At 50.2% G+C, this 6,253-nt stretch overlaps 1 pseudogene across 1 annotated transcript; it reads right to left on the minus strand.

The window, feature by feature from the left end:
• Positions 1-1,610: 1,610 nt before the first annotated feature.
• On the minus strand, positions 1,611-5,897 carry LOC125515895 (receptor-like serine/threonine-protein kinase SD1-8; annotated as a pseudogene). The gene is made up of 7 exons (XR_015603523.1): positions 4,139-5,897; positions 3,757-3,827; positions 3,509-3,636; positions 3,115-3,328; positions 2,784-3,029; positions 2,531-2,663; positions 1,611-2,165 (listed from the first exon to the last, which is right to left on the minus strand). The product of XR_015603523.1 is annotated as a receptor-like serine/threonine-protein kinase SD1-8 (transcript).
• Positions 5,898-6,253: the final 356 nt, after the last annotated feature.

Here is a 6,253-nt window from a genome sequence, read left to right on the forward strand (position 1 = left end):
GGAATTTTTTCAGCTAGCACCACCACACATTCCGTGGTGATCCAAGCTAGAGTTCGTTTTTGGTACACTGCCAACAAGGAAAATTGTCGTTGTAGCTATATTCATCAACCTCGCTGCCATCATTGTGAGTAGTTTTCTTTGGACTGTGGATCCATAACATTAGTTAGATGGCATCCTCTCCCTTTCTTCTCAGTGCAAAGATCACGTGAGATTCCCTACATGATTGTGATCGATTTGATGTAATTCTTGGTATGTTTATTGTTGTGTGATGAATTATCGAATTTTTTAGTTCGTTGCCGCATGATTTATAGACACATATTCTCTTTGATCTTTCACTGGCCATGTTTGACTGATAATATCAAGAGAGATTTTTTATGTTATATGGGTTCAAACTTGCAAGTAATATATTCTAATGATAGAAAGGGGAAATGGTTGTATTATGTTATTACCACTAAGTATAAAAATATAGTTGTCTAGTTGTGTCGGTGATGAACTAAAGGTAAATAGAATATATTATTAACATTCTGTCACTTTGCTTGAAGCAATGCTTAGGGCTCCAAAAAAAATTGATACATTGGTTCTTAACTGAGAAAAATGCTTGTTGCGTGCTACAAACCCTTGCTCTTGAAGGCCTAACAACTTGTATAGAGGGAAGCTGAAGCAGCCTCCCCCACCCAAAAAATATTTCCTCGCTAGCCCAAATTCTCTCTGGGAGAGGATCGAGCTGAACCAGCATTTGCAAGGAACGCTTGTCATCACCTTGTCGTCGATGCCAACACCGCTTGCGGCTTTCTCTATCGCGACGGAGCCGGCCATTGGCCAATGCGTTGAACAAGGCGGTGGTGCCGATGAAGAAGAAGAAGGCGCTACCCTCTCTGACATTTCCCCCATGGCCCACCTGCCCTTTCTCAATGTACTACAACTGTGTCGCTCCCCCTCCCCCTTCGATGGCCATTGAGGAGCCCGCTTTCGACGAGACAAGGAGCAAGGACGACATGCTCGCAAGATTTTTTTTTGCAATGCCTCAGTTGAACGATGAATGATGTGGTGATAATTTCTACGATGTTTATTGCTATTGTTGTGAAACAATCGAGTCGGATGAGATGTTCGAGTTCTTGATGCAAGTGGACGAGAGGGCGATCGAGGAGCGTGCAATCATGTTCATGGATCCAGGCAAGATGGATGAGAGTGCGACACAATATTGGGAATTCACTTGTGGGAAGATCTTTCTAACTCATTTGGTGGTGGTGTCATCGGTGATGGTGTGAGTGTGTGATTCGATTGTGATCGATATTCACTTCTGATCCACCATGTGCTTGTTGTTTTTTGGAATGAATTTGTTCCAGTCGGTGCCCTTTGGCTCAAATGTGATTATGTTTTAGTTGTTTGTTCGATTGGATGAAGTATGTTAATGTTTGTGGTTAAATAATGATGTGGTGCATTTGAATTGTTTAAGTTTGTGTTAAAATGTGGTGTATTTGTTTGGAATGTTTGTGGAAACATTTGGAAGAATAGCAAAAGAATATTTTGTGGGGTTAAGTTTTGGGAAAGGGCTAGGTGCACAAAAATTTAATCTCTTAAAATTTGGGTGTTTAAAGGATGGGGAGAACTAGAGATCGTGGGACTCAATCATTAACCCACCACGTATTAAATCATTGCCTACCATCTGCACACATGCAAATGCAGTTCAGTTAAAATTTTGTCGGATCTTGAATTTGTTATCAATCTCCGTGATTTACATAGGTTTGTTTATTAAGAGGCATACACATGTCTATCAATTAGTCGTGAGTAACGTCTTCAATCTTCGGTTCTAGCTCCAGCTTGCCCTCCATCCCTCCGTCCATGCATCCTTACTACCTGCCTTCGATGTTCGTTATGGTTAGCTCGACATTGTCAGATGTGTCATCCAACACGTCGAGAAGATCCACCGGAGTGCTCACTGGCATGCATACCACCGTCCGAAGTGGCCGCCCCGGTGCCTATTGGTGCGATAACATGGGGATTACAGCAGCCATTTGCGGTCGTTGGCTTGGGCTCTCCTGAACGCATAGTAGCCCTACCTGAATGCACGTCACGACATGCTCTAGCTCCATCGGGGAGCAGCCATTGCGCACGGCTGGGTCCAGGAGCTCGAGGCTCTTGTTCTCTTCAAATAGCTTCCATGCCTGCAAAAAACTTATTCTGTTTGTCAAGGTCGCCGTGGAATTCAGTATGATTCCATCAGGGTGAGTTTCTTGGTTCAAACAAATAGGGTTGGGGCTTGGGTTGTGTAGGCACGAACTTTCTTGGTTCAAACAGACTTTTAAAAAATGGTCTGTTTAAGGCACATCTAGGTGTGCTCTTCTTATTGCACATCTAAATTGTTCAATCAAACATACACGGGAAAAAAACGTAAGAATCCCTGTGTAAAATTAATGACATGGGAGTTAGATGTGCAATATGCAATACGTAAAGCACATCTAAATATGCTTTAGTAAAAATTCATTTTGATTATTTTGTATTGGGTTGCAAGAGGTAATTGATTGCTTACATGAGCTATGAGGTTGAAACTTCGCTGGTTCCTCCTGCCGCTCACGATCTCCAGCAACAACACACCGAGGTTATAAACATCCTGCATGAACGATATCAAGCCATCCATGGCATATCCGGTGACATGTAGCCATTGCCAGCACACCGTACAAAAATCAACAATCAGAAAATCCGGCTAGGGTACACTCGTAAAGAAACTAAAAACTATAGTACTTGAGCATTGCCGTGTCATATGCAAAGTTGCAGTTCTTACTATATTCCAACAATCCTTTCTGTGACGGTCGAGTCCTGACTGTCGCCGATGCTGCTGAATAGCTTGGCGATTCCGAAATCCGATATCTTGGCCACCATGTCCCCGTCAAGGAGAACGTTAGTTGCCTTGAGGTCTCGGTGGATCATCGTGTGCCTCGAGTCCTGGTGAAGGTAGAGCAGCCCTCTAGCAACGCCTAGGATGATGTCCATCCTTTTCTTCCAACTCAAGGTGGCGCGCCTCCTTGGATCTGTTGGCAAATTCACATAGTTGAATTTCTCGGCAAAAATGGTTGTAACTATTTGCCGTAGTTAGGGTGAGTGACACGTGCTAACCGAAAATGAATGTGTCCAAGCTCTTGTTGGTCATGTACTCGTAGACCAGTATCCTCTCGGAGCAGTGGATGCAGCAGCCGAGCAGGCTTACGAGGTTGCGGTGCTGCAGCTTGGCGATTAGGTCCACCTCGTTCTTGAACTCTCTCAGTCCTTGCACCCTGTTCTCTGTCGACAGTTTCTTCACCGCAACTTCCTGGCCGTCTGGCATTTCACCCTGATAAATTCTGCTGGTCAGATTTTGGTCCTGACTAACTGGCCATTACGAAATTTCGGTCCTATTTGGTTCTACAAGGAAGGCGTACTGCTATACGGCCAATGGAAATTTCAGTCCTGATTTACATGGATTCCATGTAGTATTGCAATGTGTATTGTGTAAAAGCATTACTCTTATCACCTTGTAAACAATGCCGAAGCCACCACGGCCGATCTCGTTTTTGGGGCAGTACCCACCGGTGGCGGCTCTAATGACTTCGAGATGGTACGTCGGACATTCGCCACTCAAGATGTCTTCAAACATGGTGGCTGCAAAACGGACAAGGCAGGAAGCCACCTGACATGAGCAATAGTAGGATAGGGCAGCAAGCAAGCAGCAGTTTCAGATTCAGATTATCCTCTGAAAACGCATGCACCAAGGACTCTGACCTTCCTGGCCGCGCCGGATCCTTCTCCAGATCAGGAGGCCGATCGATAGCACAAGCAATGCAAACCCCGGTCTTGGTTCTCTCTGAAGAATGTCAGCGTCGAGTTAAATGCACAGAAAACTGCAGTCCTCAAGCCAGTGTGTTACTAGCAAGGTGCATCGATCATCATTGTTTGAGCCTGACATGTTTGTCCTGGTAGGCCATTTGACAAGGTCCTTGCACACAATACTATAGTTTGATGCTACTACTACATACTAGTGATTGGAAATATCATCCTCTGCATGGACAAAAAGTCCGAGTGACTGAATTCAGCCGGGAGATTCCGACATGATGCCTAATCGGTGGTTGAAGTCAAGCTAAGGGAACAGGGGTTTGTTTCATACGTAGTACATGCAACTGAGTGATTTGAATAAGAGAGAATTGCATATGTACCGTTCTTACCTAGGTCAGACAACGCCAGCCTGACGAAGAGATCCTGCCCGCCGTCGACGAACCGCGTGTCCATCAGCTCGCCGAACCACTGTATGCACCCGGTGCCGGCCCCGCCTCCACGGATGTCCGACGCCGCGTACGCCGTGCAATTACAGTTGGACAGGCACCTCCGCCCGCACTCCTCGACCGAGGCGCCGGCGTCCACGCTGCTGCCGTGCGTCTCCGGCAGCTTCACACCGCGCAGGGCGTAGAACCCGTCGCCGCCCGCACCGCCGCACCGCAGCGGCGTTCTTCGGGCGCACCCGCCGGACGCGTCCCTCATGCGCCACTCCGCCGGCGACCTCTGCCGGAACCCCCGGACGCAGCTGCACACGATGGCGTCCGCCACGTTGCACACGCCGAACGCGCCGCACAGGCCGTAGCTGTCGCAATGGTCCCTCGGCCCCGACCAGAAGGTGTTCCACGCGCCCGTGGCGCGGTCCCAGACCATGCGCTGCATCACGCCGGACTCGTTCAGCACCACGCGGGACGGCGGCGAGCCGGCGCGGTCGCGGTACCCGTAGGAGACCTCGTCGGCGGTGTCGGTGAACCGGAACTCGAACATGTCCTCGAAGCTGGTCATCTCCGGTATGCCGCTGAACCGCACGCCGTTCCAGGCCCCCGTCCGGTACGTCTTGCGCCCCTCCCTCCAGATGTGCAGCTCCGGCGAGCCGCCCGCGTCCATGTCGTAGCGGAAGTCGCCGGCGGACGGGTCGTCGGCGTCGCGCCACGAGGAGAGGGACCACGCGGCGCCGGTCCGGAGGTCCCTCCCGGTCCGCATCCCGGAGATCAACGTGTTGGTGGGGTGCTCGAAGCTCTGCACGCCACGGCGCCGGCCTCGCTCGCGAGCACCAGGTTGCCGTTGTCGTGGAGCTGCGCGGCCGCAGCCGGCGCCGCGGCCGAGGAGTTGGACGACCAGACGGTCTCGTTGTCCCTCGCGGTGTCGAGGAGCACGAGGTCTCCTCCGGCGCTGAGCGTGACTACGCCGGAGGACAGGGCGTCGAGCGGGCGGTCGCGGTTCGCGACCCAGACGACGGCGGGCGGGGAGACGGTGAACCATATGCCTAGGAACCACTTGGTGCCGTTGGCGACGGGGAAGAGGCCGAGCTGGAAGACGCCGCCGGGCGAGACCAGCCTCTGTTCGCCGCCGATGGCCCCCTGCCGCGTCAACGTGCTGTCAGCGACGGCGGCCGAGGCAGCAGTGAGAAGCAGCACGGACAGCAATGGGAGGACGAGTCGGCGGTGGCTCTGGTTCATGATGATCTTGCGCCGGCTCAGTATGGAAGTACGGGGAATGTTACCGTGGAGTCGGTGGATTTCTTGCCAAGTTCTATATACCGATGGCTGGCAGATGTACAGCATGTCATGGAATGTTGTCACGGACGGGACGGGTGGTAGCCCGAAAGGAACGAAATTGCCACTGCAAGAGTGCGGGGACAGATCGACGGTAAGCGAGATCGCTGACTCGTCTAGCTAATTTGTTGGCATTTGCCAAGTTGTTTCGTCCATGTCTGCAGATGCAGCAATCAAGAGTTCTTGGTCAGAATTCTTGCTCGACACTGAAGCTTGGTGGCACGTGATTTTGACCATTTCAAACCAGTTCTGGCGTGAAATTATTGATTTCCATACGTTGCTAGCTGGAGTAGTTGTCAGTATCAGTGCGGGGCTTGGTTTGAGCCCAACGTTAGTGCCAAAGCTCGATGATGCCAGTGAAGACGAATCGTAAACCATATTCATGGTTTAAGAGTTAAAGTATTCTCTTACTATTCATGGTCAAGGAATTGGATTTTCTCCACGACAGACTCGCTTTCGTTCGTTAGCAGATTTTTATCCGATCTCCAGTTATCGCAGCAAGCCAAACATGAGACATCAACCTGCTCAAGTAAGGTCCTGGATTCCACCACCTAATTGAATTGCCAAGATAAAAGTTGACGGAGCTATCAGTGCAGTTTGCCGTGATGATGCAGGCTTATATATGGGTTCCTCCGCACTTGTACTCCAAGGTTTGACAGACCCTGCAACACTTG

Source organism: Triticum urartu, chromosome 1A (assembly GCF_056163025.1).
Source record: "Triticum urartu cultivar PI428250 chromosome 1A, HENAU_Tu73, whole genome shotgun sequence".
NCBI classification, from domain to species: domain Eukaryota; kingdom Viridiplantae; phylum Streptophyta; class Magnoliopsida; order Poales; family Poaceae; genus Triticum; species Triticum urartu.